The sequence below is a fragment of the Trachypithecus francoisi genome, unplaced genomic scaffold, assembly GCF_009764315.1.
Source record: "Trachypithecus francoisi isolate TF-2019V2 unplaced genomic scaffold, Tfra_2.0 Lachesis_group2, whole genome shotgun sequence".
NCBI lineage: Eukaryota > Metazoa > Chordata > Mammalia > Primates > Cercopithecidae > Trachypithecus > Trachypithecus francoisi.
This window is the reverse complement of record NW_022681465.1, coordinates 147,589,542-147,614,681: the sequence shown is the minus strand read 5'-3', so window position 1 is coordinate 147,614,681 and position 25,140 is coordinate 147,589,542. Positions and strand designations below refer to the sequence as shown.

The window sequence follows — 25,140 nt, the reverse complement described above, 5'->3', positions numbered from 1 at the left end:
ACTAACCTGTAACTGTAGACACTGGAAAATATTCTAATCTCTGAAGTGTGTCTATGCCTCACACAAAAGAGTGAATATTTGGATAGAAGATCTGCTTAATGCATTGTCATAGTCACTCCATGCAAGATGACTGCTTTCTGCTCTTCTGGGGTATATTCATGCTGCTAATAATCTGTCTTCCCTACTGTGCCCAGTATGAGGGGGGTGTTGGCTCAGTGCTCTTTTAGCCGCTCCCAATTTTCTTGGTGTGACTAGACCAGGCAGCACAGATCTCCAGGGATGAATTAAACTTAAGTTTATTCAGATGCTCCTGCTTTCTAGAGGCTGACTTTATTGTAACTGCAGGTAGTGCCCACAGGAATTTAAATTTAATGCTAACAGTAGCCCTCCCACCAGTCAGAATACTGAGGCAGGGGTGACCCTCCATTGTTTGAACCTACTAATGCAATGGTTCTTGTGGTTGTCCTATTCAGGCTGAACTATCTAAGACAGTTATAACAACAGACATCTAAAAAGACACCAATGTTATATTGGCAAAAATTAGTTTCAAAATTTAAACACTGAGAAACTGAAATCTAGGGACCCAAGAATAGCAGTGGAGTGAAAGTACATAGAGGACAGGGGCTACTGTGCATGCTTTGTGTGTTTTGATTTATCAGTAAGTGTGCAGTGTGTAGGTGAACCATGAGTAGGGCACCTAGAATTGCTTTATCTATAAAGTAAATTCCATTGCTAGTGTTCCATTCGTACCACAGCTAGAAGACAGAGGTGGAAACCTCCCTTGAGATTTAGGTAGTAGTTCATCTTCTAAAAGCCTTTCTTCCTTTATACCTTGCCACTAATTCAATCTTAATCTATCCTCCCACCTTTCCACCTTTCCAATCTGAGTTGATAGAATTCCAACTTACTTGGTATTTGTTCCCCTCCTTTCCTTCCTTTCTTTCCTTTCCTTCCTTTCCTTCCCTTCCTTCCCTTCCCTTCCCTTCCCTTTTTCCTTCCTTCCCTCCTTCCTTCCCTTTTTCCTTCCCTCCCTCCTTCCTTCCCTCCTTCCCTCCCTCCCTCCTTTCTTTCTTTCTCTCTTTCTTTCTTTCTCTCTCTCTCTCTTTCTTCCTTTCTTTCTTTCTTTCCCTCCTCCCTCCCTCCCTCCCTCCTTCCTTCCTTCCTTCTTCCTTCCTTCCTTCCTTCCTTCCTTCTTTCTTTCTTTCTTTCTTTCTTTCTTTCTTTCTTTCTTCTTCAGAGTTTCACTCTGTCACCAGACTGGAGTGCAGTAGCATGATCTCGGCTCACTGCAACCTCCACCTCCTGGGTTCCAGCGATCCTCCTACCTCAGTCTCCCAAGTAGCTGGGACTACAGGCACACACCACCACACCCAGCTAATTTTTGTTTTTTTAGTAGGGATGGAGTTTCACTGTGTTGGCCAAGATGGTCTCAATCTCTTGACCTTGTGGTCTGCCCTCCTCAGCCTCCCAAAGTTCTGGAATTACAGGTTGTTCAGTTCTTATACATGGATCATACTATACATTTGCAAGCCTTGCTTACATTTTCTCACATAATGTCAAATTCTTTTACCTACATTATCATGTACTACAGTGTAAGAACTAGCTCTATAGGTCAACTGAATTGTAGTCTACTCCAGTGTAAGGATTGTCACTCTATATGCCAACAGTATGCTAATCTACTTCATTGTAAAGTCTAGGTTTCACAGCTCAAACATATAATTCACTTCAGTGTATAGAACTACAGCTCCATAGGTCAACTGCATTATAATCCACAACAGTGGAAGGGATAGAGGCTCATAGCTCAACTTGTAGTTTTCTCCAGTGCACCAACTATAGCACCATACCTATAGCACATTACATTATAGCTTTATACAAAGTATATGCTGGGCACATTTTGAAATATTTAATTTATGAATGATCTAATAATGATTGAACATTAATATCTTTCTCAACAAATCAGCTTGCCTATGCAAAACCTCATGGCATTATTAGATAATCTATGGAGCTCTGATATTGCATGAATACATTTAGGCTTCAGATTCTGGAGTCTAAAATGGTTGCCAAAATTTTTACTACGAGTTGCAATGTCAAGAGCTGACTTCATAAGTAAGATTCAGATTCTGATGTGGACTTGCAGAAGGTAAAACTATAATGACAGCAATATTTAAAAAACACTTGATAATTAGATTCCTTAATTGTTTATGTCTAGAAGAATCTATTCACTAGATCTGATTTTAGTTAAAAGGCTTCAGGTAGCATCTGTGATTACTTATAATCAGCCTTGCATTGTTTAATTGGAAACTTTAGCTCTTATTTGTTTGATTATAGGTATTGAACTAGTAAAATGTTAAAGTGAAGGTAGATGTCTTTATCTGATCCTCAGCATGTGGATATAAAATAGAAAACTCTATCAATCAATTAGATGTTTCTGGAACCAGCTCTACACACAATGCCAAATAAATTCCCTTCCTTCCTTCCCTAAAAATTCCCCTGTTAATAGACATTTAAGATATTTTGTCACTAAGTACATTTGTACTTAGTCAAGATCAAATTTTAGGCTCTTTAAAATATTTATAGGAAAACAAAAGATTTGCAGTATGAAAGACTAACCTTAAAAACTATTCCCTCTTCTACACCAGGTTTCTCATCAGTTAAGGAGTGAAAATTGTATCAATTCAGTCAAAGAGAGTGAAATGGCTATATAATCAATACATTATCATTAATCACTAAAGTACAAAACTGATGTACCTTTGCTTCCAAACTCTTCCTCCTTTTTTGCTGTTAGGAGTATGAGCTGTTTTATTAGTCATCAAGACTCCAACTGCCCATGCCAACTTTAATGTCTTCCTCTTCTTTGTCCTTAGTGTCCAGCCAGTGGACAAGTGCTTTCTCTTGTGTCAGCTTTATAGATACTTCTCTTATCTATCATTTTTCTCTCCCATTAAAGTTCAAGTTCAGATCATATAACCTATTTTCTCCAAAAAAGTATTCAACTCCTTTTTAATTAAAGGGTAATGGATGCCTTTTGTTAAAAACAAATTCAAATCAAACAAAAATTCACAAAGTAAAAATGGAACATTTCCTTTCCATCAATCTCCCTGCTCAATGGTTGTAATCATTAGCAATGTTTATTTTCTGATTTTACTATGCCCATAAAGTATATGTCCTTCATCTGTCAATATAACATGTAAATATCAATATCTCTATCATATGAAAATATTAGTTAATATTTATATAACAATTAATATGTGCCAGCAATTTGTTAAGTACTTCAAATAACTATTTTGTGAAATCTCTGTAAAGTATATACAGTACTCTTACCATCCTTGTTATACTATCTAATAAGTAGCTAAACCAGAATTCTGACCTTGCCTGTTTAACTCCAGACCATCAAACTCTATCCTCACTCTACACAATAGTATCCTTTATTGTTTTTTAGTAAAACTGTGATGACACTGTAAAGTTTGTTTGCAACTTTCTTCTTTTTACTTAGGAAGATATTAGAGATATCTCTTCTTATATACAAATACCTCATTCTTTTAAATAGCCATATAGTATTCTAGTGCACAGATGAATAATTATGTAGTTAAAAATTCCCCTGTTAATAGACATTTAAGATATTTTATCACTTTGTGATAAATATTTTTTGTATAGTTGTGCTTATGTTTCTTTTGGATAGATTGCTTAGAAAGTGATATGGTTTGGCTCTATGTCCTCACCCAAATCTCATGTTGAATTGTAATTCCCATTGTTGGAGGTGGGCCCTGGTGGGAGGTGATTGGATCATGGGGATGATTTCTAATGATTTACCATCATCCCCCTAGTGCCCTCTCATGACAGTTCTCATGACATCGGGTTATTTGAAAGCATGTAACACTTCCCCATTCACTCTCTCTCTTCCTCTGTGACATGAAAATGTGCCTGGTTCCGTTTGCCTTCCACCATAATTGTAAGTTTCCTGAGTTCTCCCTAGCCTGTAGAACTGTGAGCCGATTAAACCTCTTTTATTCATAAATACGCAGTCTCTGGTATGTTGTTATAGCAGCGTGAGAACGGACTAATACAGATGTAAAATTGTAATAGGGCCTTAACTTGTTTGTCCACCTCTGGCTTCTGCACTTGCAAGCTTGTCTTTCTCATTCCTTCCAGATTTATCACCATGGAGCATGTTCTGATCTCACCAGTTCTCTGCTCTGGACTTTCCACGACTTGTTTAATAAGGCATAAAGACCTTGTCTTTTCTGGCTTTCAAAATGTTATATCCTTTAACCCCAACTCATTTCACTTAGCCCTCTTTTACCCACTCACTGCTTCAGTATTAACTATTCTCAGTACTGCCTTAGCCTGGAATCTCCTTTTCCTGTAACTTCTTGAGAATGATTTCTACTTATTTTCAAAATCTAGCACAATCATTACTTCCCATGTAAATTCTTCCCAGCTAGAAGTCATATCTCCGTAGTCCCAATTTCCCCAAGCCTTGAATTCATATCTGTTTGTAAGTAATTATTTTATGAATAAATTTGCACTTAAACATGAAGTCCACTTTACTCTTTTCCTGAGCTCCTTTTTCCACTTAGAAGCCAAAGACACGAAACCATTGAACATGAAAATTTGAGCTGCTTACTTTTCTGAAAAATAAATACTTACTGGCCGGGCGCGGTGGCTCACGCCTGTAATCCCAGCACTTTGGGAGGCCGAGGTGGGCGGATCACGAGGTCGGGAGAGCGAGACCGTCCTGGCTCGCACGGTGAAACCCCGTTTCTACTAAAAATACAGAAAATTAGCCGGGCATGGTGGCGGGCGCCTATACTCTCAGCTACTCGGAGGCTGAGGCAGGAGAATGGCATGAACCTGGGGAGCAGAGCTTGCAGTGAGCTGAGACTGCGCCACTGCACTCCAGCCTGGGCGACAGAGTGAGACTCCGTCTCAATAAAAAAACAAAAAACAAACAAACAAAAAACTTATAAAAACTGAAATATTGTGGTTGGTATCATATGTGCCTTCCATACAGGTTTTCATAGAAAATGCCTTAGTCTAACCGTCCCAATTTGAATAGACCAGCAGGTATAGAAACACACTGGACTTTGGTGATAAAACTGGTACAGTCTTGAGTAAAAAGGGAAAGTTTGTCTTCTTAGGAGCCTTGGTGTACGGATTAATACCACTGCCATAACTTAAGCACATATGTTATTGGTCAGTTTGATAGACAGAATAATAACTCCATAAAGATACCTACCTCCTAATTCTGAGAACATGTGAATATGTAACTTTAAATGACAAAAGCAACTTTGCAGATGAGAATAAGGATCTCCAGATAGGGAAAGTATTTAGGATTTTTGAGTGGTGCAATGTAATTACAAGGGCTTCTATAAAAGGGAGGTAGAATGGTTAGAGGTAGAAAAGCCATTGTTGTTATAAAAGCAGGGAGAGATTTGAAGATGCAAAGCTACTGGCTTTGAAGATGGAGAAAGATGAGATGATCTAAGAATCAAAGTGGCCTCTAGAAGCTGGAAAAGAGAATAAATGGATTGTCCCCTGGAGACTCCAGAAGAGACCAGCCCTGAAGTCTTAATGACTTTAGCCTACAGAGATTAATTTTGGACTTCTGTTTTCCAACATTGTATAGTAGTAAAGTTTTGCTGCTTTAAGCCAATCAATTTGTGATCATTTTTATAGCAGCAGTAAGAAACTAGATAAAGTCCAATTCACCAAAAAAAAAAAAAAAGAAAGAAAAAAGAAAGAAAATGCCACAGTCTACAATTCCTGATCTTAGGTGGTCATAGCCACTCCTCTCTTCTACACCCCCAAAAAACTAAACTGGAATAAACAGTTGATCTATGGTCAAGTAATCTGTATTCCAGTCAGTAAACTATTATCTATTTTCTGGAATAAAAATGGAGGCAAGCCAATCAGATTCTCCTTCAGAATTTAGAATTGAGAAACTGTGAAGATGAGATGTGATATGGAAGCAAAAAGATGCTATGGGTGTGCCAGAACCAAACGTTTTAAGAAGGCCTAAAAGATATGCAGTGGAGCTGTGTATTTGAAGGATGGTCCCCAAATGCAGTTGGTATTACAGGAAGTCAAATTTGCCCTTAATAATCCCTTACAGAGGTGCCACTTTGGGGACCAGGATACTGTGTCCTGAAAAATGCAAACATAGTGTGATGTTTCAATAGCTTTGGGGAAGATTATTGTTTCCTCAGCAAAGTACCAGAGGAAGTAGTTAGTTGGCTTGCTGTGTTTTATTGAAAATGTGTATCTTTAAATACTAGAATTATTCTCAATGCAGTTAGATAATCACAGGATGTGAGGCACCTGGAAACTGAAGCTGACTGAGAGAACAACAGTTTCAAGATACTCATCTTACACTCACTTCTCTGTGTGTGTGAGAAGCAGTTAGAGATGAATATGCATAAGATTAATCCATATATAATTTCGCTCCAGGATAGGGAAGAGAGGATGAAGCCTGTAAAGGGAGAAAATGGAGGAGTCATGCAGAGAGAAGCAGAGCCATCACAGAGGCTGTGGAGCACCAGAGGGGTACACAGAACAACAGGCAGTCCCTCAAGTTGGCTCAGATCTGGACCACCCCCCCAACTTTCTACTCCAATCCCTGTCTATCCTTACAGTAAACTCTTCTCCCTTAAGATAACACAAATCAACCTCTTGTTCATTGAAACTGAAATTATTGACTAGTCTGTGAAATGGTAAAGACATTGTTTCTCAATGTTTTCCAAAAATTGGCTTGTATCTGTGAAAATGCTTGCAGGTGGAAACAGAACATCTGTAGAAAATGTTCTCCATTCTATGTTTTTCAGAGAAAGTATATATTGTCATTTCTAAACCTGTTATTTAAGCAACTGGAAAAGAAACCTGTTATTTAAACTAATGGAAAAGAAAGGCAATATAGAAATAGGACAAATAATTAGTGTTTAGACAAAGTGGTGTCATCTGCCATGTGTTTTTTGTATAATATGTAGCATATCCAGTATGTTTTGTGCTTCCAAAATTGCCTTTAAAGGTAGTTTAGAACAATTTTAGTATTTTCAGCCATATAAGAATTATGCTGGCTGGGTGCAGTAACTCATGCCTGTAATCCCAGCACTTTGGGAGGCCAAGGCAGGTGGATCACCTGAGGTCAGGAGTTCGAGACTAGCCTGACCAACATGGAGAAACCCCATCTCTACTAAAAATACAAAATTAGCCGGGCATGGTGGCACATGCCTGTAATCCCAGCTACTTGGGAGGCTGAGGCAGGAGAATTGCTTGAACCCGGGAAGTGGAGGTTGCAGTGAGCCAAGATAGCACAGTCGCACTCCAGCTTGCACAACAAGAGTGAAACTCCATCTCAAAAAAAAAAAGTTTTGTGTTCCGTTTTGCATACCATCGCAGACCAGCTTTGGCTGTAAAATAAAATGCTTTCACAATAATTTTTTATGGAAAGTAAATGCATAATTTCCAATTCTCAGATGATAGTTTATTTTGAATACATCCTGGTTCCTCCTTTTTGTGCAAAGCCTGTACAGTGAACATCCTGGGGTTTAATCAGCAAATGGTATTGGGGAATCAGCTTAGAAAAATAGCTCTCTTATTATACTTTAAGTTCTAGGGTACATGTGCATGACTTTTATATCATGTATAACTCCCCAATGCAATCCCTCCCTCCTCCCCCCTCCCCATGATAGGCCCCAGTGTGTGATGTTCCCCCCTAGAACTTAAAGTATAATAAAAAAAAATATAAAAAAAAAAAAAAAAAAAAAAAAGAAAGAGCCATTTTGTATCAGGATGACATGTATAAGCATAATAAATTTAAAAGTATATAAAAATAGATACTTTATATGAAAGAATAAAAATTACTCTATTCACATTAAAAAAAAAAAAAAAAAAAAAAAAAAAAAAAAGAAAAATAGCTCTCTGTAACATATCTGCTCCTTAGACTGACACTGTGTACTGCAAGGAAACATCAGACTTCAGAAGAAAAACAAAACAAAACGAAACAGGAAAGCTGCCAGGGAAAGAATGGCAAAACTGGACAGTCTTTTGCAACATCTGTTGAGAGTAGACTGGTCATGGGCAGCCCAGATTACACTGATCAACTGTAGTGCCAGCTCCTGACCAAGGGGAAATTGGTTTCCAGATCTACTGGGCCGGTGCCGAAAAGAACACAGAAAATTCATGAAGCAGGAGAAAGCAAATAGTTTTGGATGTGCTTGGCAATGAATAAGATCCTTGGGAAAACCTCAGCTTTCTTTTCCCTCCTCTGAGGATGCTCCTTTTGCGATCTATGCTGAAACTGTTTTTCTTCATTTGTCTAAAACTTGAATTGGAACAGATACACATATACACACTCACATTTCTACTGAGAACTACAACTGGCACACGCTGCTTCATTTTTGAGGAATAAAAATAAGGAGCCCGTTCTCTCAGGTACTTTACAGTAGGTACATGTTGTCCACCATAATAGCCTCTTTTGTTGCAATAACTCTTTCCTCCAATCCAGTGACTTCTGTTTCCCTTGAATGCACGTGTCCCTGTTACCTAAAATGTTGACCCATCTTTTCTCTCCACTCATCAAAGTCATTGCACTGACTTACCATCTGCATTCAGACAGATTCTACTCGTGATTCTGGTGATGGTATTTTTGTTTATGAAACTAGAATCCAAAAGTGTCTCTAAATTATTCATAGATGAGGTTTGACCAATAATTGAGTAAGCCAGGCTTGATTAAAGAATAAATTCAAATGTACATAGATGGTTTCTAATAAGAAACCTAGTGAGAAAGGAGAGAAACAGGTAATGCAAGAAAACTTCTGATTGTTTGGACGAACGGAGGCAAGATGGTGCACTTCCGGGTTCTTCTTCACCAACTTTTCCCGCGCGCGCAAAAATGCAGCCGGCGCCCGGGAAGGTGCAGACCAACTGGGCATGCGCCAGGTGACGTCAATCCGAAGAGACCAAGATTTACCTGGTCGCACCTGTGGAACGCCCCCTGACACGCCCGTGCCCCGCCTATTGCCCTCCCACTCCTAGAAAAGCCGCTCCGGAGGGACGCCACACACGGCCTTCTCACAGCCCCACTCCTGTCGGGATGTCGGGACTGTGGGAACTCCATCCGAGAGCCCCACCGGGGGACTCTGTCAGCCTTCTTTGCCGGAGGCCAACAGACCTCTTCCCCACACCTTAGGTGACCAAAATAAACTTGCAGTTTTGCTCCTACACTTGCCTAGTCGCTGGTTCTTTTGTGCCCGCTCTGGTGGTTTTAGAAAAACAAATCAGTTGGTGCTGAAGACCCGGGAGGAGACCCCTCCTCGGGCCTCTAAGGGTTGAGGAACCTCCTCCTGCTCCCACACAGCAGATGGACCAGGACCTGAGACCTGCTTCCCTCACTCTCACGGCCTCTCTGGGGTAAGTGCCCTTGTCTCCTCTTTACCTCCCTCGGTCAAAATCCTGCGCAGGTCCGAGGTCCATTTGGAGCCACCAAGTGGCTCGGGAGACCCGTTCAGGATGGAGACATCCGCCTGAAGGTAATCTCCACTTTGGCTCCATGAGCCTCCAGTCTGTCTCTGCTGGTTCCAAAGGACGCTTTGAAGCCAGGCAGAGATCCACTTCCATGTCCATTGTGTCCATTGTGTAAGTAAAGAGGAAACAAACGGGAAACCCCCCAGCCCAAATTTCCAAAGAGCACCCCCTTAGGGTGCCTCCTAGCCAATTTAAAAATCTTACAGCTTGAACAAGACCTTAGGAGGAAGCGGTTAATTTTCCTTTCCACTGTGGCATGATCGACCTCAGCAATTTCTGCCAGTGGCTAGGCAAGTGGTCTGAAATTAATTACATACAAGGCTTTTGGGCCTTAAGCTCTCGTCCCTATACTCCTCCTTCTCTCCCCGCTCTCTCCACCCCCTCCCTTCCTGCCCAGACTCCTCCTCCTCCCCCCATCCAGACTCCTCCTTCCTCCTCCTTATCTACTAGTAATCCACTCGGTCCCGTGCCTCCTTCGGGGCCCCCAACTGGCTGTCTTGAGTCCCCTATCTCTGCCCACACCCTCCTACAGTGTTAGCACCTTTGCAAGAGGTGGCTGGGGCAGAGGGGGTAGTCAGAGTACATGTCCCTTTTTCATCGGCCGATCTTTCCAAAATTGAGGAGCGTTTAGGTGATTTCTCAGCTAATCCTACCATAGACATAAAGGAATTTAGATACTTTTGTCAGGCCTATGACTTAACTTGGCATAACCTCCAGGTTATCCTAACCTCTACCCTAAACTGACTGAGGTTCTAACCCAGTATACCCGGTTAGATCCGGCCTCCCCCACAGGGGCCACCATTTTGGTGTCTTATTTCATTTCTAATCAGCTCCTGACATTTGTAAAAAACTTCAAAAGGTAGAGGATGGTCCTCAGACACCAATACAAGACCTGGTTAAATTAGCCTTTAAGGTCTATAACTCCAGAGAGGAGACGGCAGGCTTGCCTTGAACAGAAGTTACAGCTCCTAGCAGCGGCTTTACAGCCCAGTCGTAACCCCAGGCCAGAGAGTACACACTCCGCAGACTCCAAGGTTACGAAAGGAGCCTGCTATAAGTGCGGCAAGGCAGGACACTATGCCAACTGGTGTCCGCAAGGTCCCCGAGCCCCAACGCAGCCTTGCTATAAGTGCAAGGCATCAGGACATTGGGCCAGTGAATGTCCTAACCCTCGTCCACCAGCAGCCCCCTGCCCTGCTTGCCAGCAGGGAGGACACTGGAAGTCTGATTGCCCCACCCTGAGAACAGGTGCTGCGTCTCCACGTGACCCCCTTTCCCAGGATCCTGGGAGCTCCTTCCAGCTCCTACATCTGGAGGACAACTACAACTGAAGGTGCCGAGACTCGGGGACCCCCATCACCCTCGCAGAGCTGCGGGTAACTCTCCTGGTAGTGGGTAAGACAATCAATTTTTTAATCAACAGCGAGGCTACCTATTCTGTTTTGCCGTCCTTCTCTGGACCTAGCCTTCCATCCAATATCTCTGTAGTAGGAGTAAGCGGAAAGCCATCCACTCCACAAAAACTCCACTCCTTAATTGCTGCCTGGCCAACAACTACTCTGCACACTCGTTCCTCATTCCCAGCTAAAAAGGTCCCCTACCGAAAGCAATCAGTGGAAATCAGTTTGGCTTTCCCCCACTCGCCTCAAACTTACTAAATTTTCTTAACTATGTCATACTCCTCAACCTTGCTGGGACCTTCCTTCTGGGTTTTGCCCCTATTCCAACAAATGCTTCCATTCCTCATTCCTATACTAATACTGTGCCTTATTTTATTTTTCATCCGTGCGTCCAAATGCCAACCACGGCCCCGACCTTAATGACGCCCCTTAACAGCAGGAAGTAGGCAGACAGACCACGGCGCCCCTTATCACTATTATCAATAAAAGGTTGGAATGTTTGGACGAACGGAGGCAAGATGGTGCACTTTGGATTCTTCTTCACCAACTTTTCCCGCACGTGCGAAAATGCAGCTGGCGCCCGGGAAGGTGCAGACCAACTGGGCATGCGCCAGGTGACGTCAATCCGAAGAGACCAAGATTTACCTGGTCGCACCTGTGGAATGCCCCCTGACACGCCCGTGCCCCGCCTATTGCCCTCCCACTCCTAGAAAAGCCGCTCCGGAGGGATGCCACACATGGCCTTCTCACAGCCCCACTCCTGTCGGGATGTCAGGACTGTGGGAACTCCGTCCGAGAGCCCCACTGGGGGACTCTGTCAGCCTTCTTTGCCGGAGGCCAACAGACCTCTTCCCCACACCTTAGGTGACCAAAATAAACTTGCAGTTTTGCTCCTACACTTGCCTAGTCGCTGGTTCTTTTGTGCCCGCTCTGGTGGTCTTAGAAAAACAAATCACTGATGACATGCAACAACAGTAAGAACTCATTCAATGTTCCAGTTCTGTGATGTTTTGCTTACGTTTTCTCATTTGTCTTGAAGAATTGCCTATAAGAAAGGAAATGCTATGCTCATTTTCCTGGTTCAGGGATGTTATGTATTTTACATACAAGCAATTCACTCCTTAACTGTAAGTTTTCCTGACTCAAAGCTTCAGGCTTCTTAAGCATATTCTACTGTGTACACAGAATGTTATCAAGCATTCATTCAATAAAACGGTATTGCATGCTTATTCTGTGCCAGACATTTTTCCAGCACTGTGGCCACAGCACTGGAAAGAAATTTTAAAATCACAAAATTATGTCCTCATGAAGCTTATATTTTCTTATCGAAGTTAGAAAGGCCCTAAGAGGAAATCTAATCTAACCTAGCTAAGGTGGGGAACTGAACATGCAATTTTCTCCTAAACCGAGAAAGCACATTATGCAAGTGGTTAGAGCATGGACTCTGAATCAGGCTTTATATCAGAGTCCTGCCATTCCCTAGTAGCAGTCTCGATTTATCCTTCCATAAAATGAAGTTAATACAATAGTACCTGTCCTATAGGAGCATTTTTTTGAAGACTGAAAGAGAAAATTCACTGCTTAGTACAGTATCTTGCACAGCATTTAGCAAAAACTTGATAAAAGTTTATAATTATTGAATGTGATGATGAGGATGATAATATGGGAATCTAGACAATTATTATAACAAAAGCACAACAGTTTAACTCAAAGAGAAGGAAAAGACCTAAGAAAAAAGACAATTGTTAAATTTAAAGCCAGAACTCTTATAGAGGAAGTGCACCTATTTTCAAAATCGTTTTATTTATTTTGTTTTGTTTTGTTTTAAACGTGTTAAACTAGACTTCCAGTTAACCTGAAGAGTTTTCTTTTTTTCTTTTTTCTTTTTTTTTTTGAGACGGAGTCTCGCACTCTTGCCCAGGCTGGAGTGCAGTGCAGTGGCGCGATCTCCTCTCACTGCAAGCTCTGCCTCCCGGTTCACTCTGCTCTCCTGCCTCAGCCTCCCGAGTAGCTGGGACTACAGACGCCTGCCACCGCGCCCGGCTAATTTTTTGTATTTTTAATGGAGACGGGGTTTCACCATGTTAGCCAGGATGGTCTCGCTCTCCTGACCTTGTGATCTGCCCGCCTCAGCCTCCCAAAGTGCTGGGATTACAGGCGTGAGCCACTGTGCCCGGCCAACCTGAAGAAAGTTTTCAAGGTTGGTAACCATAATTGCATATGAACCCCTTTTTTTGGCATCGTATCTGCAAGTCGTTGACCAGGTTTGTCCCTTCTGGAGATGCACAGGGGTAATGTGGAGATAAGGTGCTAGTTTGCAGATGAGTAGGGCTAGAGAATTAGCATTTACCATAGAAAAGGGGGCTTTTCTTTGATCCATTCACAGCCCTTCTTCTTCTCCCCAAAGAAGGCAAATCACACCTGTGAGAGGACAGCGCAGCCTGTCGGAGAGAAGCTAGATGGAAAAGAAGATATATAATTCATGCTTGAATTTGTGTTGTGGTCTAAAGAAGGATTAAAATTTTGACTCAACAGTTGGGCATGAGTATTCCGATTGCCGAGTTGGGGAATCATGTTCACATGGATGCACGTTGTTTATGAATTCCTAAACTTCAGAAGTTGGATTGGTTTAACAGGCTCTGCTGACTGGTATATCTCATATATCCTGCCCGTTGTCATTTAGATGAACACAATCTGGCGGCTTCTACACTTGTTAATTAATAAATGCTTAGGTGTTAGAAATGGGAGATTTTATGTCATTTATGTTACATAAGTGAGATATGGGCCAAGGACAAGTTCACTTTCACTGTAGTTTGCTGAAATCCTTGTACAAGGACACAAGGGCACCTCAAGCAAAGCACCTAACCTTCCTGTGTCTGAGTCTCCTCAGCTATGAAATGGAAATACTCATAGCTGTCCAGATACTCTTGTGAAGCTGTATTAAAATAAGGGATGTCAATATCCAGTTTGAATAAATGTTTCCAAACTTTCACAGAGAACTGATGGCACAACTCACTTTCTCTTTGTATTGTAGTCTGTCTTTCTTTCTTTCTTTCTTTCTTTCTTTCTTTCTTTCTTTCTTTCTTTCTTTCCTTCTTTCTTTTAAAATATATCTTATCTTCTCTGTCAGGACACAAGACATCAGTTTAAGGTTAGGTGTTCATTCCATTTTTACACCTTTTTTCATAATCCTTTGTATGGTCTTCAATTTTACTTCTTTCTTCAATAGAAATTTGAGTGGTTTCTATGCACCAGGCTCTGTGTAGCTGGAAATCTTGTTCTATTTTTTGTTCCATTTGCTTCCATATTTATTAGCTGCTTTAGGGTCATACCCAGGGTAAGAAAGTAGGTAATTAAGGGGACGAGAGAAGTCTTAGATGGTTGATATTTTTTAAAATAAAATTTTTATTTTAAAGTAGTTTTAGACTTATAGAAAAGTTGCAAAGACAATACAGAGAGTTCTCATGTACCCCTCAACTTGTTCTCTCCAATATTAATATCTTACATTAACCATACATTTGTTACAATTAATAAACCAACACTGTTACATCGCTGTCAATGAAATTTTACACATTATTCAGATTTCAAAGTTCTCCCACTAATATTTATATTTGTTTTTGTTTTTGTTGTTGTTGTGTTCTAGGTTCACAACCAAGGCACTATGTACATTTGGTTGTCATGTCTTCTTAATCTCCTCCAGTCTGTGGAAATTGTGCAGTCTTTCCTCATTATTCATAACTTTCACCATTTTAAGGAGTTCTGGTCAGGTATCTTGTACAATTTCTCTCAACTTGAGTTCATCTAATATGTTTCTCATGATTAGACTAGGGTTATGGATTTCTGAGAAGACCACAAAAGTGTCCTTGTTATATCCTTTCAGAATACATGCCATGAACATGTGAACATGACCTATGTTTGGTGATGTTAACCTTGATTAGATGATAAGGGTAATGTTTACTGGATTCTGCACTACAGTTACTTTTTCCCTCTTCCATACTCTATTTTTGGAAGCAAGTCACTCTGTCCAATCGACACTCAAAGAAGAGAGTGGAGAACTAAACTTCACATAAATTATTTGGAATTCTTCTGTAGGGAGATTTGCCTCTTCTCACCTCTATCTATTATCTATCTATTGATTTATTTATATAAGCATAGACTCATGTATGTTTATTTTATACTTTGTGTTATAATTCACTACTGCATTTGTTATTTATTTTGTTGCTCAATTGTTCTACCTCTGGCCATTGGGAGCTTTTTCAGGTCAGAACTTGTATCCCTTGACAATCCCCTAACATTTTGATTTTTGAGCACTTCCTTCCTTTTAGAAATTACTAGATGCTCCAGGCTCATCTTGTATTTTTCCTGGCCAGCCCTAACAATCAGCCATTTCTTCAAGGAGCTCTGCTTCCATTTACTGAATAATAATATTAGAAACCAGAATCTGGGCACTTATCATGCTTGTTACAACTGAGGTGTCATAGATTCTACGACTCTCAGAGGCTGATATAGTTTCAATTCAGCATAGAGTCCTCTGCACAATGGAAGCTCAAGAGCTGACTCTCTTCTCTTGGAACATGCTTTTGGGTCCATCAGAAGTTCCTCCACTGGAGTCATCCAACTACTGTTACCTTATTAACAATAGGGACTATTGATAATTTTTTAAAATGTGGCATAATAATTAAAGCTGTTTTTTTGTAAAAATTATTTGCATAGCAACTTGGGCAATGAAATGGATGAGAAAAGAGACACAAAATGAAAAGGTCAGATAGGAAATTAATGTACTAGACTTGGGTTATCTTTAAAAATCTACACAAAGGTGATTACTGTAAAAGAAAAAAGGAGGGAGGCAGATATAGCAAACATCTATTAAAAATCTTGATGGTCTGGGTGTTTTCAGACACTTCCTGCCATGGTTATGCATTTTAAGGATTTTTCTGAAACCCAATTCTGTTGTTACTGCAACATATAAGTTGGGATAGCTTCTAACCCCCATCCGACACTCAGGCCATTTACAATGGGGGAGTCATAGAGTGGTTCCTGTAGTCTGCAGCTCTTGGGGCCCAAGTCTTAAGACTGGGTTATACATAGCTTCTGCATTGCATTAACATATGATATTTTGCTACTCCAGAAAGTTTATGAATTCGAGCAGGAGGTATGACTAGATGTATAGTAGATGCACCTGACAGCAGTAACTTAACCTAAGCATATCCTGAAGATGATCTTGTATGGTAGATGCATCTGAGAGCAATAACTTACCTTAAGCATATCCTGTATGCCAGATATACCTGACAGTAATAGCTTAACTTAAGAAATGAGGGTTGCCACATCGAGGTTGTTATGGGAGGGCAGTAAGTAAAAGTGCTATATAAGCAGCATGCTTTTTACAAGCTGTTGCAATTCTCCTGTCCAGCCCACTGCCACTGGATTACCCTGGTGAGTAAGTATCCACAAATAAACCTCTGTTTAATTCACTGGCTCCAGATCTCCTCTTCAGCCTCTTGAACCTGGTGTCATCCCTACTGAAGGTAAAAAGGTAAAAGGTAAAAAGGACCCAGTATGACATGACACCAAATGCTCTTTTCAAATAACTCTTGAGCAGTCATTTTCCATTTTCCCATTTCTTGTATTTTCTAAGAGAAGGGTTGGGAAATAGTACTGAAATAAAACATTTATGGATCTTATGAGGAGGAGAATGTGCCATTTAAGGACTTTTGGGTCTTAGCCCAAAGCAGTGTACGTAAAGTTCCTGATGAATATGGAGGGCTTTGAATGCTTATGTCAGGAGTTTGCATTTAATTCTTCAAGACTTCTTTGTTACAACAAATGCCTGGAGCAGCAACAGCTGCATCACCTAAGAGTTTGCTGTGAAATTAAGAGTTATCAGGCCCCATCTACTGAATAAGAATCTAAATTTTAATAAGATCCCCCAAACCATCCATATACACATTAAAGTTTGAGATACAATAATATAGACCAATGGCCCACTAAGTTGAATACACTTGGGAATCATTTGAGAAGCTTTATAAATTACTGGCATTGGGATCTATCCCCAGAAATTCTGATTTAATTGATATTGTGTGATATGAGCATTTGGATTTTTAAAACTTCCCAATATTCAACATATTTTGAGAACTACTATTCTCAGTCAATGGCTCCTAACTCTAACTGGACATTAGAATCATTTGAGATATTTAAATTCAACAACAACAACAACAAAAAGATGTTTGGATCCTAGCATCCACGAGTCTTAGTTAATTTTGGGTGCTGTTTACTAATTCTTTTTTATAATTTCCCATGTAATTCTAATTTGCTGCAAGCATTGAGAACCTTTACTTTTAGGCCTCTGGAAGATACACCTGGAAACTATTTTTCCACAAGTGGAATAGAGGCCTGGAAGAAATTAAGTGACTTCTTGAAAGCAAACTGGAGTCAAGAACTTCTAGATTGCTGCTCTAACTACAAGATACTCTTCAGTTCCTGTCTTCAAGATGAATAGCACAACATTGTGCAAGTTATAAGTATTACCATTCCTCATACAAGGTTTTTATTGCTTGTTCAACTCCACTGGGTATTGTGAATTCTGTGTCATTTGCAAATTCAAAAAGCACCATATTATCTATACATTTCACATTGCTTGTTGAAAGCCAGTATTACTCACTGTATTGTACAACTCCTTCATCTCTGCACATTACATTTTAAGAATCCACTAACAGATTTCTTCCCTCTACTCCAGAGCACTACCAATGCATCTCTGCAAGCTTGACTTCTCCTCTTGCCTGAAGAGACTTGGAGACTAAACAGTCTTGTCTCAAGTCTTTGCAATCGGCCTGTATTCTCCTTATAAACACTAGTTTCAGCCTTTATTTTTAGAGTTTTATAATACACTCTGATAAATGCTTTCCTCCTAAGGGCTTGTCAGGAGCAAGGGTGATTGATAAACTGTTTCAAAGGAAAGAGAAAAACGTTCTGTCTAATATCTGCCATTGTGGCGGATTACATAAATAATGTCCTAAAGCTAATCGGTACTAAATGGATTTTGTATTTTAAATGCTTGCTTCAGCCAGCCAGGTATGAATTACATTTCTTTATCAAAATCATTATGAGGGCCGCCTTGACTTGTAAAATCTAGCACATAAATACAGGACACTGAATGGTGCTAGTTGTGTGTACTTGCATTATTAGGGCATTGTTTATTTTGAAAGCTCATTAATCATCACTACATGTGAAAAGGCCTGCCATAGAAAAATAAAATGTTTGCCCTTGGTCATCGGCATGTCTACTTGGAGAGGTGTTGCTTTCTCAGTGTCAGGTGACTGGGGCTTCAGCTCTTCACTCCTTGTTTGCCTAGAATTCTGGGGACAGGATTCTTTTCAGCAGAGTTTTCTGATGTATGTCAACCAGAGTACTTTTAGGTGGTAATGAGTGAATATTTTGATTTTGGCAATTGCAACATTTGTTTGTCTTTGCATTAAGCCTGCTGATATATTTTACTTCCTACTATGCCTGCCTCCAGGAGCTCTGAACCAGGAAAAACTAAAATAGAACAGAAGAAGGAGTGAAAAAGAAAGGAGCCAATGGAAGCGTAAAGAGGAGGAATCTAATGTTAAAAAAGAGGTATTAATAGGTGCAGAAAAGTGTGTGTGGTGTGTGTGTGTGCATGCGTTTGTATGTGTGTATCTAGAAGCTTCTTCTGAACTTTCTTCGATGGAAAGGTCCATCTCGCCTGACCACAGGAACAGCAGCTAGAGAGCTCTGCTCCCGCTCCAGTGAGATGAGAACTTTACTCCTCTCTTAAGGGCTAAGATGGAACTTTAGAAAGCTCAGTGAAAAGAGTGACAGGCAACAATAAAGAAAGGTTTGGAAATTGTAGTGCAGGCAGTAATACTTGACTACCGGAGTTTTAGAAAAATTAAAGGTCCGAAGCTATGCAGCTCTGCAGGTATGTACACTAAACCTTTACGATAAAACAGCCATAGATACATTGGAGAAAGCCCTGAATTAGGAATTAATGACCACAGATACATTCCCCTGCTGCGTGCTTAAGTCACTATGACTGAGGAAAATCTCTTCTCTTCTGAGCCTCAATTTCCTCTTCTGTAAAATGCAACAGTGAGATTTTAAAAATACATTTCATTGTGGTTTTGCAAAAGAATAAATCCAGTATGATTGTTTGTTGTTATTGTTGTATTTTTTTAAGTTGAAATTATGCCGTGAACTTCTATTTATGGCAAATGAAATAATTAATTTTCAACTTATAATCATGATACAATGTTTTGCTTTAGGTAAATTTATTTAAGTTAAAAAATTTTACTTGAAGAAAACATAGTTAATACTTAAAGTAAGAATGGATGCTTTCATAAGGTTTATTATGTGTCAGACACTGTTCTAAGGGCTTTACATACGTTAACTCATTTGATCCTTAAAATTTGCAGAAAACATTATATTCGTTTTTCCCAAATAAAGAGACTGAGACATAAGAGGTTAAGTATCTTGCCCAATTCATGAGTAAAGGATGTCAGAGACTGAATCCAGATTCCCTGGCTCCGTAGTCAATGTGCTGTACAGTTAATCACTCCATATATTGCAGCATACATATCAATACAGGAAGGGAGAATATGGCAAGAATATGAAGGATGCTACTCAGAAGACACTGCCCTAAGTTTTTCTTGGAATTACAAATTTGTTTCTTACTTAAATCTTAAGGTGGCTGCTTAAAAAATGATGTCATAGGTGAACAAATGAATGAATTTGTTTTCTATATCACAACGAATGGTATCTCTCTAAACCTTAAATTATGTCATTTAACTCTTCTGCTTAAACTCCTTTAGTGGCTTCCTATGAAGGTTGTCAGATTAAGTAAATAGAAACACAGAATACCCAGTTATTTTGATTTCAAATAAACAATGATTTTTTAATCATATCTTTTTAGTAAGAAGACATATTTATACTAAAAATTATTTGTTGTTTATTTGAAATTCAAACTTGCTGGGCCTTCTACATTTTATCTGGCAACCTTGCTCTCAATTGCCCTCAGAATAATGTCCAAATTATTTAATTTGCTTTGGAGTTTGTGATGTCCTTGTAGCTTATTTCTTCAACTTCTTTGTACACCATTCCCCACTTAGACTTTATGTTGTAGACATGCCTGAATATTTGCAGTTCCCTGAATGAATATTTTTCTCTAAACTTCCGGCCTTTTCACAGGATATTCTCTTATTGTTACCATTCTTCAGCTAACTTTTTTGTCAGATCAGATTAGAAGTTGCTCCTCCAAAATGTAGGTTAGGAGCAACCATGCCTTGCTCTTCTCCAAGCAGAGTTCTCATTACACTGTCTAGTAATTGTCAGATAAACAATTGTAATTGTTTATCTCTCTCTAGACTTCAGGCTCTTTGAAGGTAGTGGAATATCCATCTTGCTTAGTGTTGCATCCTTTTGTCTGCCTGGCACATAATAGCATCTGAAGCAATATTTGTTGAATGAAATGATCTCACAAGTGTAATTATGGAGAAAGTTAGAGTCTCCTTGCCCACTTTGTTTATTCAGAAAACAAGGAGCCAACAAAGTATACGTAATAGGGAGACTATTGGTGCATATGTGTATTCTGCATGTTTTACCCATGTCAGATCCATTTTTTACATGAATATATTTAACATTAATACAAAGTTTTAAAATTTGATTTTTCAGCTGTAGGGTATACATGATTGACTCCTTTCAGCAGCAGTGTCTGTGTGGTTCAAACCAATGGTATAAAAAATTATGGCTTTAATCATTCTGATAAATCATTGTAACTTTACAGCTTACTTATCAATTTCTACAGAATTTATTATCAAGATGTAGTTTACCCAACTGATTCTATGTTTGCTTACTGGCAACCTTTATATAGTCTGAATGTATAAGACAATGATGAACACCACATAAAATCCAGACTGTATAGTACAAGTGCTGAGCAATTCAAGGCCTCTCAGGGATATTCCTAGCAAATCTTCTTCTAGAACTTAGACTGATCAGTAGGCAATCATTAATGTAGCCATTTTTCACAGAGGACTACTGTACAGTCATTTGTGATTGTGTTATGCTAATGTGGATCTGGCACCTTCATTGTGCAGCTCACTGAATATGAACTTGCAAATTGTTCTGCTGTATCAAGGTCAAGTTTCACCCAAATCAACATGAACATTTTTCATGAATTTAGAAAATGACAACTGGGCAGCCCATGCTACTTGACTCTGGAGGCGGGGCTCAGACACCAGGGCAAATAGAGAATGAACTAAAACAGGTCCAGTGTGGGAAATAGCTTTCCATAAGACACACCTCACCAGTGTGCCACATTAATTTACCATTGTCATGGCACCACTTGGAAACTGCTGCCTTCTTCCGTGATAACGACTAAGTTGCCACTTTTTTCCTAGGAATTTCTGCATATAATTTAAAGTAGGTATAAATATGCAAGCAGACATGCCTTTGAGCTGCCACTCTGGGCACCTTGCCTACTGGGTAGTCCTGCTCTGCAAGGAGCAGTACCTCTGCTGGCTGCTGTACACTGCACCTTCAATAAAAGTTGCTGTGTAACACCACCGGTTCACCCTTGAATTCTTTCCTGGGCAAAGCCAAGAACCCCTGCGCAGAGCCAAAAACCCTCCCAGGCTAAGCCTCAATTTTGGGTCTTGCTTGTCCTGCATCACTACCAGTTCCTTTCTGGATGATAAAGCTGGCTTCAAATAGAGAGCATAGAATTTTGAGTCAAACATCACTCTGAAGACTTTCTGGTTTTGTCAGTCTTTGAGCCTCCTTCACCTTCTTTGTAAAATGGAACTAATAATATGAATTTTTGGAAAAGTGTTGCTTTAGGTTTCTAACCTTTTAAAAATATTTTAAGGTCAGCCAATTTCATCGGAAAATATTGTTTGTCTATTTTTTTTTGTCTGTGTACTGCCTGCCCACTTTTCTCTGCCTCTCTTTTATCTGCTTGGAAGTATACACACACACACACACACACACACACACACACGCACACACACCCCTGGGAAATTTGAATGGAAACACCTCTGGTATCCATGGAGCAAGTACTGGCTCAAACCATCCATAGGTTAAATGAATATTAGCGAAGCCAACCTCCTCTGTACTGGTTTGACATTACTCCACTTTAGGATGTCTAAATATCAGAAAGTCTAGTGAGACAGATCACCTTATTTCTAATTGTTATCCCAAGTGATATCAAATGAACTTGATGAGGATCTTGATGAAGAGCTGATGGGAATGTAACCACTATCTTTCTACATCTTCATATTTCTCAACAATAAAGTTCTAATAGTTAAAGAGTGTTACGTATGTCTATTTCTTGAAGCCTTAAAAAACCTGCTGAAAATACAAGTGTCTAAAATTTTATTGCCAGAACCAACAACTGGGAAAATATATATGACTAATAATGTTTATAGCAATTTGCTTCTAATAATGAAAATTTCAAAATAACAGAAATATCAAAAACTGGCAGAAATTAGTGGCTATGCTTTACAAATTTTATGATTGAGCAGGGCCATCAGAATCTTGCTCTAATAAAGCTATATGCTGGGAAGCCCCTGGCTTCACCTGGCTACACTGAGGACTGAGTGGATTAAGAGCTTGAGATGCACCTGAAGTCCACTCATGGCACGCTGACTGGAAAGTTCTAAACTAAAGGATTTGCTTACAATGGGATATTTTAGTCGGCAAAAATCGTCATATAAATCTAAATGAAAAGATTTCTATGGCAGATTGCATGGGAAAAAAAGGTGACAGTTAAGTATACACAATTTGCACAATTTATGCCTATGGGCATACCTGAGGAGCTGTCTGGAGAGAGTCAGCAATATCATATTATGAAGTGATAGGATTCTGGGTTCTAATATATGTGTGTGTGTGTGTGTGTGTGTGTGTGTGTGTGTGTGTATAATATAAAAATTTTTACCACTGTTTGCCACATCTACTGTGAGAATGAAGACCATTCTTGGCAGACTGTTGATATTTCAGAAAATGTCAACGTCACTCTGAAGGGATGCATAGTTTTTGTGAAGGGCCCCAGAGGAAACCTGCAGAGGGACTTCGGTCACATCAATGTAGAACTTAGTCTCCTTGGAAAGGGAAAGAAGAGGCTCAAGGTTGACAAAAGGGGGGAAATAGAAAGAAAGTGGCTGCTGTTTGCACTATTCGTAGTAACGTACAGAACATGATCAAAGGTGTTGCACTGGACTTCCATTACAATATGAGGTCTGTGGATGCTCACTTCCCCATCCATGTCATTATCCCTGAGATTAGGTCTCGTGTTGAAATCAGACATTTCTTGGATAAGGCCAGGTGAGGTGGCTCATGCCTGTAATCCCAGCACTTTGGGACACTGAGGTGGGAGGATTGCCTGAGGTCAGGAGTTTGAGACCAGCCTGGCCAACATGGTGAAACCCGTCTCCACTAAAACTACAAAAAATTAGCCAGGTGTGCTGACGGGCATCTGTAATCCCAGCTACTTGAGAGACTGAGGCAGGAGAATCACTTGAACCCTGGAGGCTGAGGTTGCAGTGAGCCGAGATCACGCCATTGCACTCCAGCCTGGGCAACAAGAGTGAAACTCCATCTCAAATATATATATAATCTCCACAGGGTTCAGATGAGGCCAGGTGTTGCTTGTTCAGTATCTCAAGGCCTGAAAGATGACTTAGTCCTCGAAAGAAGTGACATTGAACTTATTTCAAATTCAACTGCTTTGATTCAGCAAGCCACAACAGCTAAAAACAAGAGTATCAGAAAAAATTTTGATGGCATCTATGTCTCTGAAAAAGGGACAGTTCAGCAAGCTGAATAAGTTGTAACAGTTGTCTGGTTACATAAACAAGATGACAGATGATTCCAAAGAACTAATTGTGATAGTTAAATGATCCAATAAAAGACCTGTTGATTTGGGAAAAAAATACCATTATCAAGTATACTTTTCTCAAAATAATAACCCTATACAACAGAAGAGGGGTCTCACCTACTGCTGTTGGTCTTGAGTCTATCCTCCTCCACCCTATTTATTTCCCATCAGGTGATGGTCTTGCACTTTGGAAGATCAACTTCACTTTTCTGGGGATGTTTCATGATTAGTTCAACTGAACCTTGTTAATTCCATTTCTTTTTATCAGTGATTGATACAAGCAACTCTATCTAAGGTAATAAGAACATGTCAATTTTTAGTTCACAAGAACTAGTTCAAGACTGGGGATCTGACTCAGTTTGAAACAATGAGATGGAATTGAAGTTTATTAGTGGTTTCTGGAAAAGTTTTCTTGTTTTTAAAACAGAGACTCAAGGAAGATATTATCTCTTTTTTCTCTGTTTTTTTTTTTTCTTCCAATTGCAGATGTGCCACGTTGCCTGAGCATTGGATCTAAGAGAATTAAAAAGAAATAGAGTCAGAGTTCCAAATTAAGTACTCCAGTCTTACTTTACTGTTACCTGAACAAATAATTTTCCTTATAGCTTAATGCTGTTTGATTTCATTTCTGCTGAATGCATTTTAATAGGTTCATCTACTTGATTGGTGGCAAGAATAGAGTTATCCCACCTCCAGGCAGGCATGTCAAAGAGATATTTTTTAAGGTATGGTGATGTATATAATGTTTAACATATACACATTAAAGAAACAAAAAACTCACAAGTTGTTCATCTCAGCATTGTGGAAATGTGCAAGCCATATACACAATTTTAAAATTTCTAGTTACCACATTTTAAAAAGTAAATATAAACAGGTAAAATTAATTTAAATAATATAGTTTATTTAACTATAATATATGAAAATCATTTAAATATTTAATCAATACAAAATTATTAATGACCTATTGTATTTTGGGGAGCAGTAAGCATTTGATGTCTGATGTGCATTTTATACTCAGGGCACGTCTCCATTTGGGTAGCTGCAGTTTGAGTGCTCAGTAGCCACAGGTGGCTAGCGTTATTAGACACCATAGGTCTATTTCCACGCTAGTATTTTCTACATGCCAGAAACATCAGCAAGATTGGGAGCTTGTTAGAAATACAATCTTAGTCCCCACCCCAGACTTAGTGAAACAGAATCTAAATTTTTATTTATTTAGTTTTATTTATTTATTTATTTACTTATTTATTTTGAGATGAGTCTCGCTCTGTCGCCCAGGCTGGAGTGCATGGAGTGCAGTGGCGCGATCTCAGCTCACTGCAAGCTCTGCCT

At 39.7% G+C, this 25,140-nt stretch overlaps 1 pseudogene; it reads left to right on the top strand.

Moving 5' to 3' along the window:
- The first annotated feature begins 8,754 nt into the window (after positions 1–8,754).
- LOC117066114 lies at positions 8,755–23,757 on the top strand (annotated as a pseudogene).
- Positions 23,758–25,140: the final 1,383 nt, after the last annotated feature.